Genomic DNA, 15092 nt, shown 5'->3' on the forward strand with positions numbered 1-15092 from the left:
CTTCTGAGTTCAGGGCTGTGTGACTGTATCAAACAGTGAGGGTTTAAGGAATACTGCCATCCAGAAAATATGCACTTAATCCTTTTACCAAAATCTCAAACCAAATCATAGCAAAAAGAGGTCATGCCTCCTACTTTTGGGGAGAAAGCCAAAGAAACTCATTAACAAAAAAACGTGTGTGTGTGTGTTTTGTGTTTGCAGGAAGCTAGATGTTTTTCAGTAAGTATGAAGACACGTATGTATACCTAGGTATGTAAATCTTTCAGTCTATATACAAATATATATATCCACCAATAGATAAATATGTTGTGAACACACACGCATAAGTAGGACAAATGAGAGAATTTTGAATTCCCCCCAAAACAAAGGACCGATGTATAGATTGAACTGAGGATGCAGAGTCAACAATTCTCCTAGAAAGCGCTGAGTGATAACACGTTCAAGCTTTGACTGCCTGACACGTCTAGGACACTGCTGGGGTCCCAGAACTCAAGACTCGTCATGATTTAGTAGAAGTGGGAGTGGGGGTTCTATAACCCATCCCTTCAGTACCACTTAGAGTCTGTATTCTCCCAGTCTTAGAGAGGGACCAGCCTTAGAGTTTAACAGAATGATCCCCATTTTTAGGAAGCTGGAGCTCATGGCCTTCTCATTAATCGTCTGCTGTGGAGAAGGGTCTTGAAAGTGTGAGACATTCCACGTTCTTTACTTTTTCTTATCTACACTTGATAGAATTGGTTTAGAAGTGGATTTCAATATCTTCTTCTCCCTGACCCACCCTCCATTTTAAAATCTTAATTAATTGACTGTGAATTACATATGCCATTATTCCATCACTTTTTATTATTATCAGAGCAATAGGAGAGATATTTTTGATTATTTATTATTTATTTTACAAGGATGAAGCACTTTCTATAGAGAGAGAAGAAGAAAAAAGTCTCATAATATACAAATCGTGTTTCCTTTTTGAAGAGACACAGCTACAAGGCCTTTATGGAAAATAAAAGTGATTTAACCATGATTAAAATATTTGTCATAATCTTCTTTGATGACAAAAAAGAAAATATAAACATATACATATATTTTCATGAGCTAACCCTTCCCAAAGAAAGCCTAGACCTTCAGTCTTCCCACTTGCATCTTTCTGCACATTCGACACTCAGGATCCTCAGTTAACTTATGCCTTCTCGATGACTTCCTGTTAATGAATATCTCGTTTGATCATTCCACATTCTCTTTCCCATCATAGCAACCTGGTGAAGCAGTGGTTATGTGTTGGACTGGGATTCACACAGCCAGTAGTTCGAAACTACCAGCAGCTCCTGGAGGGAACCGAAGGGGCCTTCTTACAGTCGGGGAAACTCAAAGGCACAGTTCAACCATGGCCTACAGGGTCGTTATGAGTCAGTATTGACTCAATGGCAGTGAGGGTCATATACTGGGATTTCACCTAAAATTTCACTGTTTCATCATTTCGTTAGTAAAATCACAATTGTATCGGGAGCTTTCAAATATATATACTTTTTGTTAAATGGCAAAATAAAGTAAGCATTGCTCAAATGTGAAGGCTGACATGTAGTCTAATTTAAGTTCTCATGTGAAAAGAACAACACATATAATTATGTGCATAAATATATGTATGCTATCTGTGTATACATTTAGGTTTTCTTATGTACATATATAGCATGATTAATTATTATATAGAGACTGCTAAATTAAAACAGCTTGCCCATTAGCAAGCACATGTTTATTTATGTAGCATTCCGAGGATCTGAACTTCAATGTATCCTCTCAGGTCTACAGACGTTTAAGCACATTATTAGGAACTGTGATTATTCGGCACACCAACACTCAGGTATCACCCAACTTCATTACTACCTGATTAATAACCTGTTTAAAGTGTGAAAGTTGGCACCTTGTCATTAGAAACCATGGGAATAACTAATGAGAAACTATGAAATAATTTGTTCCTCAATTAAAAAACCTGAAAGAATAGGTTTTATCTCATTATTCTTGTTTCCTGTTATCACCTATACACAGCCAAGAAGATTTTGCAAAACTTAGTGTCTAAAGAGAAAAGGCTATGTAACTTCTCAGGAAGCATTTCACAGATCTTTAATAAAAGGAGGTGTTATTCAGGAGCCAAAGGTAAGCCAAGAAAGGCCCTACTATCGTAGACTCCCAATAGAGTGTAAATGTTAAAACAAGTCTTTTCTTCTCATATCTGGCTCAGTTGTAAAGGAGCCCTCTAGTATATAAAACAGAAGGATAAGTAAAGTCATCCAATTTAGGATTGTCTAGAATGACTTAAGAAAATAAAGTCATGGGAGGTAATTAGCATTGGAGGACTATTAAATCATCACATTTCCATATATTTAAAAACACAGTCTCCAGCCAAAATCTCTCTCAATGTAACAGTTTATTCAGTGGCCACATTGCAGCATGGCTCAAATAAGCAAAAAGCCAGTAATGTATTGATTTAAAAATTGTCCTTGCCCACGTTTACAGGAGTGTTTATGCATCACAGTGCTGAAATATCGGAGGTTGTACTTTCCTAACTTGGAACTTTTCTTTTCTTTTTTTACTCTTGGTAGGCTCAACCTCCACCCTAGAACTCATTCCAATGTTTGCATGAGCCAATGAAGTAAACATCTATTGTTTAACATTAAAGCAGCCGATTTCTTTTCCCCTGGAGGTACAGTGAGCAATCTTTCCTGCTTTGGTTGTTTTACATGCATCCCTCCAGTTAGTAAAAGCTCCGTGCTCTGAAGCATGGCAGAATATAGACTATAGTATTCATCCAATGTAAAGATAGCATAAATGAATGCAGATGTTAATTAATTGAATATTCCTATTTGAATTCCATGAAATAAATTCTGGATCATGTCTCCAACTTCCTTGTATAAATCTTTAAGCTAAGGCCACCCGTGTGTAATGAGAGAAATAATAAAATATTGAAAAACCACATGAACATTTTCCCAAAGTCAAGATTTTGCGAAGATAAGGACATAGTTTGGAATAACAAAATTTAATTAACTCAAGTTTAAAAAAACAACCTCCATACCTGTCTTAAACTCTGAGTTTCATAATTGTATCAAGTTGCAAAATGTCCTGATTGAGAGATTTGAGAACAATCTGTTAGTGGCACAGTCTAAAGTACCTTGCTTTCTGTACCATAAACATTTCCATTTGCAAAGGATGAATATTTCAGAGTCAAGTCAAGCATGTATTTAATACTAGCTTTTGTTTGTTGAGCATTATTGTATGTAAAACTGCATTGAAAACTCTCACTTAAATCTCACCATTCTAAAAAGTGTGTGTCGTTATGCCCATAACAGATGAGGAAACTGAAGTTCATATGAGGTTCAACTGTGCCTACTATCCTTGCAGATTTTACATTATTTATCAAGTCCTATAATTGCTCTCCATTCTCTATATTTACTGCAAAAAAACAAAGAATGTAACATGAATTATTCTGCCAAACATGATTTATTAATAAATATCTAACTGCAACATCTCAAACTCCCTGCCATTGAGATGACTTTCACTCTTGAGAACCTCACAGGAAAAGCTAAAACTGTCCCTCAGGGTTTCTGAAAATGTAACACTTTACCAGACTAGAAAGCCTCATCTTTCTTCAGTAGGGTGGCTGCTGCTTCCGAACTGCTGACCTTGCAGTTGGCAGCCCAAGAGAACCACTGTGGCCCCCAGGATTCCTGTACCATGGACTCCCAAAAGGACAAACAAATCTGTCTTAAAGGAAGTAGAATCAGAATGCTCCTATGAGGCAAAGATGGGGAGACTTGTCTCACGTTCTTTGAACATGTGGTCAGGAGTGTGTCATGCTTGGTAAAGAAGAGAGCAGCCAAAAAAAAAAAAAAAAGAGGAAGAAGAAAGAAAAGGAAGACTTTCCACAAAATGGATTGACCCAGTGTCCTCTGTATCAATGGATTAACGATTAGAACTAATTGTGTGGGTGGCACCGGGCAGAGCACTGTTTCATTCTATAGTCCACAGGGGCACGATGAATCACAGTCGACTTGATGGCGCCAAACGACAGAAAGCATCGACAGCAACATCATATTGTTCTTTTAAATGATGTAAAATAGAATTTAGGACACAACTAGATTTTTCATCAATTGCATAAAAAAGAGAAATACCATAGTAACACTTGATATTCTTCAGACACTATGACCATGCATTTTAATATCATTTACAAATAATAGAGTAAATATTGACAGGTGATTAAAGTCTGTTACAAATAAATCAGAACCAATAGAATAATTTGTTAAACAGGAGTACCATAGGGAACCTGCATAATATACTTATAAACCAGACCCTCCTGTAAAGCAAACAAACAAACAAAAACTAGAAAAAGAAGATGTAAAATAGGGGAGGTTCTAGTCAAGTGAGACTCTTTATCTTCTTTGTGTAAGATTACATACTGAAGCATTTATAACAGTCTCAAGTGCAGGGAAGGAAAATGACCTAACAGTGTAAGAGAATCAGTATCCATTCAAGGTAAAAAACACTCAAATTACAAATGGTTACAGGATTATTTGTGGTATCTCCTTTTGTTCCAATTTTAATTTTTAAAGATTAAAGTGATTTTTAATAGAAAAAAATTATAAGAAATAAATACATAGGTTAGTGAAAGATGGGAGGGTATTGATTGAAAATGATGATCTTCTTTACACCCAATAATATGTCTTGAGAAGAAAATAAATTATCAACCCAAATAAAGCTTAATAGACTCTGAACTATTACTCAGAGATAAAGACACTATTCTAAAAAATAATGTCAACTTTATAAAATAAGCAATGGATTTAGCATAGCAAAATACTCACAAACCAAAGCTAGAGAAAGAGACATCATTGATGGGGCTAAGGTGCTGTGAAGTCTGCTCCAACTCTGTGACACTAACTATCCCAGAACAAAACACTGCTGGCCCGGGTCACCATGCCTGTCGCTGTCGTGTTTGAGTCTGTTGTGGCAGGCACCACCTCGAACCATCTTATCAACAGGTCTTCCTCTGTTGCTGGACCTTCTACCTTCGCAAGCACGATATCCTTTTCCAGGGACTAGTCTCTCCTGATAACACGTCCAAAGCACAGGAGAAGAACTCATGAAGTACGCTGCTCAGGTACTGATATATATGCTATAGATCAATGTGCCAGGCCCTGAAGTCATATGGATTTTCTCTTATTGGGTTTAGTCATGCCTTTGTTGAATGTCATTTGATGCCACCCAATCTGACTCAGGGCAACACTGTATGAGGGGGTTTCAAAGAGCTCATGGAAAACAATTTATTACATTTTAATTCCCTTAGGCCACAAACCTTTGAAGCCTCCTCATATGCCAGTCAGAATGCCACAGAGAGTTTCCTAGGAAACTGCACCATCAGCGAGCCGCTCACCAGGTCTTTTCTCCAGTGTGTGGCTGGACTGCAGGCCTTCTGGCCAGTAGCTGATCTCTTAACCGTTGTGTCAGCAAGAGTAACACTTATCGTATTGTTGTTGACGCTTCCGCATGCTGTCAGATCCGTTCTAACGGAGAGCATTCTCAGACATGTTATATCTGCCAGCATCTAGTACCCTGGTTTAGCGGCCAACTAATATAAAACAGGAAAAGAGTAAAATAAAAAGTTACAGATTTTAATGGTCAAAAGTCCCCATCAATTTCTCTCTTTTGGTGTCCTACTAACTTTTACTTCACGTAAAATTAAGACTAGTAATTAAAGCCTGCCACAAATAAATAAGAATCAATAAAATCATTTGTTAAATGTAGGAGTATCAGAGGGTTATAAAGGGCTCATAGTCACATCCCCGCTGTTTGGCTCTTTCTTTTGCAAGTCTCCACAAACCAGTAAACAAATGTTTCCATTGGGAGTGTGATTGGGAAGTTTTGAATTAATAGAGTTCCTGGTAATGTTCTCAATTTATGTTTTATGTCAGTAGTGAGAAGCATTCATATTGTTTAATCTTATCTCCACTCCAGAACTAAAGGGAGTGTATTATATGGCTTCCTTCCTTTGTTGTCCCCAAGAGCACGGGTAGGGCTCTACTTTCTTCAGCATACACTGGTAAGGAACACAAACAAGGATAAATCAAGTTAAAAATAGTCACTGCCTCCTTTTATTGCTACGTCAAATGCAACCAGGTTCACTCTCACTTAATGTGCTAAAGTTAAATTCAGTGTGCACACCAGCCTGTGCGATCACGAGGTGTCGAAGGGATGAGGTATAAGGCATCATCATCAGAACAAAAAATCGTACCATAGTGAATGAAGGGGGAAGTGCAGAGTGGAGACCCAAAGCCCAAAGCCACTGGAGATCCCCTTGCAGAGGGGTCTAGGGGAGGAGATGATTCAGTCAGGGTGCGATGTAGCAGCAATGAAGAATACAGCTTTCCTCTAGTTTCTAAATGCTACACACACACACACACACACACACACACACACACACATCCCTGCCACTATCATGATCCAAATTCTCCCTTGCAAGTCTGGATAGAGCAGAGGTTGTACACTGGTGCAGATAGGAGCTGGAGGCACAGGGAATCCAGGGTGGATGATCCCTTAAGGACCAGGGGTGTGAGTGGCGATACTGGGAGGGTAGAGGGAGCGTGGGTTGGAAAGAGGGAACCGATTACAAGGATCTACATGTAACCTCCTCCCTGGGGGACGAACAACAGAAAAGGGAGTAAAGGGAGACATGGGACAGGGTACAAAATATGACAAAATAATAATGGGCTCATGAGGGAGGGGGGAGCGGGGTGGGAGGGGAGTAAAAAGAGGACCTGATGCAAAGGGCTTAAGTGGAGAGCAAATGCTTTGAGAGTGATGAAGGCAATGAATGTACAGATGTGCTTTACACATTGATGCATGCATGGATGGTGATAAGAGTTGTATGAGCCCCTAATAAAAGGTTTTGAAAAAAAGAAAAAGTTACATTCGGATTACATCTGTAGGAGGGTATATCTGTAACTTAGTGTTCCTGACCTGATTACCTTCACCAAGTGTACACGGCTGGTGCTTGTGATTCAACACAGGTCATATCTAAAAATGAACAAGGGAGTAGTGTGGGAAAAGTCCCCATCTCCGTCACTCTGTCTCCATGATTGATTCACACCATGAAGTGAGGGACTTTTCAGGTTCTATAGATAGCAGTTCCCTCCCCTCTCAGATGGCAATCAAGGAATACAAGCTAGGGAACCAAACTAGCCTTCAAAAATGTAAAGGAATCACATCAGAAATTCTTTAAAATGGGATCCTTTAAAAGGGAACTTAACCCTCTTAAATTTCAACAGACATATTTGAATAAAGACTATAACATCTTTTAGAAACCTCTTTCAATTTCAAACAGCCAATAAGTTTTTTAATAATAAAAGATATAGTTTATAAAACTCTTCCAAGGCCTAGATAACTTTCTTTCTTTCAGACATCACGTCTATTTTCCTACTAAATACAGACACACACACACACACACACAATCAAACTCACTGTCATTGAGTTGATGCCACCTCATTAACTACCCTATCGGTCAGTGTAGAAGTGCTCATGTTAGTTTCTGAGACTATAACTCTTTATGGGAGTAGAAAGCCCTGTCTTTCTCCCATTTTCCTACTCAAAGTTGATGATCCCTCTGAAAAGAACCCTCCAGAGTTTGGAGCACGACTGATTTTCTGAAGAGTAGATTGCAGGAAATGTAATGTTTAGAGTCCTATCAGCACGTGACCACAGGACGCCATTGCAGGAAGGCTGGGACAAAGCAGAGGCACTTTAACTGATCTAACGTGTGGTAAGTATCTTATGCACTATTTCACTTTTAAAATATTATTTTCTATACTCTGAATGATAAAGGCACTCTCTTACACAAGAGGAGAATGCAAACTCAAAGTACATAATTCAGAGAAACAGACATTTTCATCTACCCAGTGGCCATTCCAGAAATCATTCTTGTTTGTTTGTTTGCTCGTTGATTTTCTCTCTGCGAGCCACGCCCTGTCCACCAGAGGTGTGTAAATTGCAGACGACTGCATGGAGAGAAGCTCTCCTAACCAGGCCCAGTGGACTGAAATGAACAGTGTGACCTGATAGGATGAATGTGCGTGTGACCATCAGGACTCTCACAGGTGCAGTGTAGCAACACAAGGCTTGAGAATGCTGTTAATCACTCCAAAAAGCTTTCTGCCCATTGCTACGATGACATTCAAGATTTGTGACAACTTGTTACCTTTCTTATCTCCCTTGAAATGCTGTTACTACAGGAACACAAGCCTAGAATCTAATGCTCTTTTTAATAAATTAATCATGGGCTTGTCCCCATGATACTGATTTTAGTCTAGAAACAGATTTAACTTTTGATTTGCCCTGGTCTTCAGTTCTAAACAGACGAGTCTTGTGTTTATTGATAACAGATTATTTCTAAAGGCTCAAAGGTATTTTTTACTTATATTTGCACGAAAATGTCAATAGAAGTTGTAGCTTCAATTCCCCTGTAATATTTGGGTTGTTTTAGATCAAAGCACAGACGTTATCATACATCCATGTGTTTATTATATTTGTAAGTTTCTTTTCAGTGTGATGTTATTCCTTTTACTTTAAGTTGTAGAATTTCACAATAAACTGCAAAACAAATCAATCTCCAATAGATAAATGTAAAATGTGCAACGAAGCTAAAAATATCCCCCACAAAGGTGCTAGTTGGATGTGTTGCTTAGATACCCATGACCACACAGTCTGACAGCACCTTGAACTCCCAGGCTGAGCTGGGTATAATTACCAACCAGAGTTTCATTTCATTAAGTTCCACTTGCAAATCCTGAGAATTCTGAGATATGCATATTTAGAAGATTTTATCATTATAAATGAGGGAAAAATGTACTTCTTACAAAAAAAAGTTCTTCCACAGGTGTCAATGAGAGAAAACATTCTAGTGTTTAAAGTAATGATGTTTTCTGAGGAAACTTCTAGTTTTAAAAGAAATTGTTGTATTCAAAAATGGGAGGAGAGGGGCAAGGTACTTTCTTTCTTCTTTTCATCATAAAATAATTGCTTTTGCTTTAAGTAAATATAAATTAAAGAAAGGAAACTGGCGAGTGTCTTTGTCATCTTGAAAATCTACAGAACATTGATTTTTCTTTTCCATCAGAGGTAATTTTTTCATGCTTCTGTACCCAATTGTAATGTTTAAATGGAGGTTAATTTCTCAAACATCTTAGATGATTTAGCAGAGTCCTGTGCAGAGAACGCAATAATTCAGTTCATAAGACAAGAAAATCCATTAGCAGATATTACCAAGTCACTACTAAAAGGCAAGGATAAAGGAAATGTGGAGATTCATATCCCTTCATAATTAACACACAAAGCTTTGAGTGCAGATTATAGTAGTATTATGATGAATTAAAGAAGTATACTTGATGCTAACTTTATAGATTTCTTATTGTTTATTATACTTATTGGAAATATATATGCATTCATTTAACTTCATAAACATATAATTGGAACAAATGACTGAAATCCATTTATATCATCTACAGGCCAAAAAGACTAGGTTGCAAGCATATTTGCATCCCTTTACAATCTAATAAACTGAGGATCATTTTCGGGCTCCATTTCCTTTATTTTCCGCAGAGACAAAACTTTTGATCTGGACCGAATGCGTGGTACTAAAAAAAATGAGTAGCGATGTTTTTCAAAATCATGCATGCATGAGGTAACATGCTCTATACAAAAATATGCCTGTAGTGAAGATGGAGGCCTCTCTCTGCTTTTCTGACTTCTGCAGTCCTCTATGTTTTATGCTTTATCACTTATGTGTTCATATTGAGGTGAAAGCCATACACTCTTAAAGTTACAATTTTTAAACGAACACTTCAGCGGCATTTAGCACACTTGCAGTGTTAAGTAACTGCCATTTCTTTCTTGATCCAAAACATGTTCAACACTCCAAAAGGAAACCTTACATTTACCCTCCCCACAGGCCCTGCAAATTGGCAATCTGGATTTTGTCTCCATGGATTTGCCCGTTCTAGACATTTCACATACAAAGGAATCATATGATATATAACTTTTTATGCATGGCTCCACTCACTGAGCACACAGTACAATCGTTTATTAGTTTAGTTCCTCTCAAAGTAATTCTCATAATTTCATGTGATATATTTATTGTGATAGTCCAGATAGTTTGGGGTGACTTGTTGATGTAAAAGCATGGTATTTTCCCTCCAGATAAGGCGCCACAGTGTTGTAGCAATTGGTCGCTCCCAGGGCTGCTGACTCGATGGGCTGAGGCATCTGAAAGCACCAGCCATTCTGCAGGAGAGAGCTGAGGCACTCTACTTGGTAATGGGCTACAGTCTCAGAAACCCACCGAGACGTTTCTAGCCTGTGCTGGAGGATAATCATGAGTCTGAATGGACTGCAGGCAGGGAGCTTTGTTTGGGGTTTGTTTTAGATTTTGTTGGGATGTTATATAGACCCCTTCTCCCTTCTAGTGTTTTACCTTCCCATTAGTTACTATTTTATTTGATACCATCAATTTAAACCCATATTTGTTGTTCCTCTTTCAATTGTGTCTCCTAACTCGACCGGATAGAATTGTAGGGTGGAATGCTGAGTAAGTCCAGCTCTTGGACAATAGCATTACTCTTGTTAAGGTCTTCAAAGGCAGAATTTTGGGAAGTAGATGAGCACCTTTTATTTCAAGGTGTTACGAGACTCAAACTTCCAACATTTCAAATGACAACTGAGCTATTAGCCATTTGCAACATCCGGGAACTTCATTTTGCCAGATAAACTGTTTTTACACGTTCCCCCCATTCTTCTGTTGTTAGACTTCATTTTATCTCAACTATATTGCTATCCTTTCCAAATTCATTTATATATTTATTATTCAAATATTATTAATGACACATGTTATTATACACAATGTTTTAGGGCCAAGGGCAATAAGTTATAGGGGCACCCGTTTGTTTTTTAACCTGTAATCATAAACAAATCAGTGCCTTGGCTGTACATTAACCATAAAACCAAGAAGTAATGCTTGCCATACAGCCAAGAAAGAAGATAGTTTCCAATGAGTCAACCCAGACTCTTGGAACCACAGGAGCTGCAGAGCTGAATTGTGCTCTGTAAGTTTTTGTTTTGTTTTGAAAGCAGTGACTTTTCAAAATCAGTCCTTTCTTCTAAAGGGACTCCAGGAAATTTGAACCGCCCATATTTTGGTTACTTATCAAGCACTTGACTGTTGGTCACCTCGGGACTCCCTCACAATAACATGAAGTTGCAAACATACATCAAAAAGGCATTTGCAGAAATGGAAACCAAATTAAGAAAAGGACATAAAAGGAGGGCTATCTTGGCTCGCTGATGTCAGGTAGATGTTGGCGGAAAGTAGTGAATGCCAGAAGGATTTTTCACTCCGTTTTAATGCCTATGCAAAAGTATTCCACTGTGTGTATCATAGCAGGTTATGGGTACAGTATGAAGAACGGGATTTTCAGAACACATTATGCTCATGTGGAATGAGCAAACAGCCGGGATCTCCGTGGTTGAAAGTTAGGAAAAGTGTACATTAGGGCTGTATAGTATTACCATACTTACTCATTCTGTATGTGGGGCAAATAGCCCAAGAGTCTCCGCTTTAAAGAAGAATGGAGCACCAGGACTGGGGGAAGATCAGTTAACCACCTGCAATGTGCACATGACAAAACTCGCTTGCAGAAAGTGAAGAAAACTTGAAGCATGGAGACTGTGTCCTTCAGTGTAGATGACACCTCAAAATAGAGAGGAAAAAACCACCTCACATCTGGACCCAAGCGCAATGCCATGAACAATGGAGGAAAGACTGAAGAGACAGGGATTCCATTTTTCTTGGATCCATAATTAACACACAGACACAGTAATCAATATACCATACATACTCATGTATATGTCAAGTTTTTCAGCACATTTTTAATGCAGTTTTGGGGGTAAAATTAGGTGCCTTGGCTGATATTTGGGTCAGTTTATACTCGATTATGTATGGTAGCAAAAAACACTGCATTGGGAAATTTTGCTACAAAATGTATCTTTATTATAAAGCAAATATGTCCTTTTGAGGACTAGGTTGCACCTGATCCAGAAAATTTTTCTTCATTTACCTTTATTATTGTGAAATATGGAAAGAAGACCATAAGTGAATTGATATCATTGAATCACAGTGTTGCCAAAGAATATTGACACGACAAATGTCCTTTGGATGAAGTCCACCCACAGCATTCCTTGAAAGCAAAATAAATAAATAAATAAATAAAACATGCCAAGACCCCAGCTTTGGCACTCCCATAATGCCATATTCCTTCCTGGAGAAAGATATTCTGCTTGGGAAAGTACATGGTCACGAAAAAGGACCATCTTCAACGAGATGGGTTGACACAGAGGCTGCAACAATGGGCTCAAACACAGCAGCCCTGAGGAGGATAGCCCAGGACCAGGCAGATCTCCCAAGGGAACCCAAGCATGCCTGTGGGCCTGAACTGACGCCATGGCACGTAGCAACCACAGCAAACACCGCCATGCAGCAGACCAAAGAGTGTGCTCTCTCTATTGTTTCCTTTTTCATTTCACATGAGCGATGGGAATAATAAAGAACCAAGAATCAAGATGGAAGGGCATTTTTCTTAGCTTCTCTAGTTTATCAAAAGCATACTATGCCCCTTTTTAATTTATTGTATATTTATACCATGACTTTAATAATAATTTTCTTATGAATTTGCTAATGAAGACATTTTGTTTAAGTCTACAATTTGCTTCATCACTGTCCATCCCCCTCTCCCCCCCGTTTCTTTGTCTTCATTCTGGTACACTCACTTTTTCAGTAGCAAAACCAAATATTTTTTCTTTTTGGGTTTTCAGAAACATAGTCATTGTTTCTAAGACACTAACATGCATCCCTATTCTGAAGTCTATAAACCTTCAAATAGTTTCTGTAAAAATTGTATGACCTGGTATATTTAAAAAATCATTATACTTTTACTTTAACTGAATGATTACTTTTCTAGAAATAAAATTGTAAAGCTTTTTCTTTAAGAATCCAGCAGTGATGATGAAAAGTATACTAGTGTGACTGCTTTTTATACACGGTATTTCTCATTCTGCAATCTTTTAAGACTCACTAGTTATTGCAAACTATATTTAGTCAATAATATTTATATTAGCTATGTTATATCTTACTGGATATTACTATTAGTGATTCTGTGTGTGACTTCTTTTTATACACGGCCATTTCTCATTCTGCAATCTTTTAAGACTGACTAGTTATTGTAAACTATATTTAGTCAATTATATTTATATTAGTTATATCTTATTGGATATTACTATTGTGAATCTGTGTTGGACCGGGAACCACAAGTTCAGCAGTTTGAAACTATCAGCCTCTTTGTTTGAGAAAGATAAGCCTTTCTACTCCCATAAAGAGTTACAGTTTCAGAACCCCACAGGGGTAGTTTGAAACTGCCCATATAGACTCATTATGAGTCTGAATTGATTGGATGGTGGTAAGTATATTACTACATAGAAATATGCTGTGTTATATAGCATAATGTATATTTTATAATGTATTACATAATTATATGTTTGCATATACATATATCATTATCCCATTAATATATTATAGAATACATATAATAACATACATCCAGGGATTAGATTTATTTCATTCACCTCATAAGCATGTGAAAGTTGGACACTGAAGAAGAATGGAGAAAGGAGAACGATGCAGTTGAATTACCGTGCTTGTGAAGAATAACAAACGTGCCATGGGCCGCCCAAAGAATAAGCAAATCTGTCTTGGACGAAGTACAACCAGAATGCTCCTTAGAGGCAAGGATGGCGAGACTACCGTGTCACACATTTTTGGGGTGAGCCTACGTCTCACGTACTGTGGACTTGTCCTCTGGAGAAAGACGCCGTGCTGACTAAAGTCAACGGGGCAGTGCAAACGAGAAGGTCCTTGAGCAGCTGAATTGGCTGGTCACATAAGAACAACTGTGGGAATGGCACACGGCCGTGCAGGTATGTGTCAGTACGGACTCGGTGCCACCTCACGAGAATTGCTTTTAGTGATCTGAAACTTGACGGTAATGTGAGGCTGAGTCTCTTGGATCTCACAGGGCACAGTGATCACGGAACAGGGAGACAGTTAAGGCTGACTGTGTAGATGTCTCTCTATTCCCCTCGCCCCATCTTCTATATGTGAAGCAAACTGAATATTGGAACACCTATTGGGGGTATGTTTTATATTTTCCCAATTATTTTGCTTTTCCCCTGTGATTTTCTAGTTTTAGTAAAGTTTCAGGACTTTTTCATTTTGTTTGATGTCATTTTTTTATATTTCTTTTTCTGGGTGCAGTATCATCTTTGCCCTCTATTAATACATTGGTGTTTTTTGCCCTCAATATGCTTTTCCCTTGTTCATCATTTAAATCCCAAAACAGATTTTTCTGTTTGTAAATTTCAGTGATTTTTAAAATACCTGGTAATTTTGTTGGTAATTTCTAGATAGGAAAAGATGAATTATCCAGTAAATTTTCTTTGTAGTCAACTAAGTAGATCTAACTTGGGCTGGGTTTCATCTTTTGGTGGGAATTCTGATGGATAATCACTCTTATTTTATTTGTTGGTTTTCTTGTTTGTTTGTTTTTACAGGGGAGAGCACAAACTCAGTGCCCTGCCCCACTACCATAAATTATGCAGTCCAGTTTCCCACATTTGGGGAAATCGCAGGGGTCGGCACATCCGGAGTGCAGTGGATAAGCCTCGCCCTGGGAAACCACCTTCGTGATCATGGCAGCTCCCCTGCCAGGTAAGTGTTACCTTTGTTTTATTAGCAACAGTCATTTGTGTAAAGTTTTGGACTACATCACCACACATGCCAAAAGGGCTATATTTCAGACACCAAATTTCATTACAGAATGTTTGATTATTCCTAGAATATTTTGTATAATAGGCTTAAAATAAGTAAAATAACGTTTAAAACAAAGACATATTTTGTATATTATGTTTAAAATAAATATGATCTATAGTATATGTACATATCCATAGTATGTATA

At 37.9% G+C, this 15092-nt stretch overlaps 1 non-coding gene across 1 annotated transcript; it reads right to left on the reverse strand.

Annotated features, from left to right (window-relative positions):
* Window positions 1-14685: 14685 nt before the first annotated feature.
* On the reverse strand, window positions 14686-14853 carry LOC142425310 (U1 spliceosomal RNA). The gene has a single exon (XR_012779656.1). It is a non-coding gene; the product is annotated as a U1 spliceosomal RNA (small nuclear RNA).
* Window positions 14854-15092: the final 239 nt, after the last annotated feature.

Source organism: Tenrec ecaudatus, chromosome 13, assembly GCF_050624435.1.
Source record: "Tenrec ecaudatus isolate mTenEca1 chromosome 13, mTenEca1.hap1, whole genome shotgun sequence".
Taxonomy (NCBI): domain Eukaryota; kingdom Metazoa; phylum Chordata; class Mammalia; order Afrosoricida; family Tenrecidae; genus Tenrec; species Tenrec ecaudatus.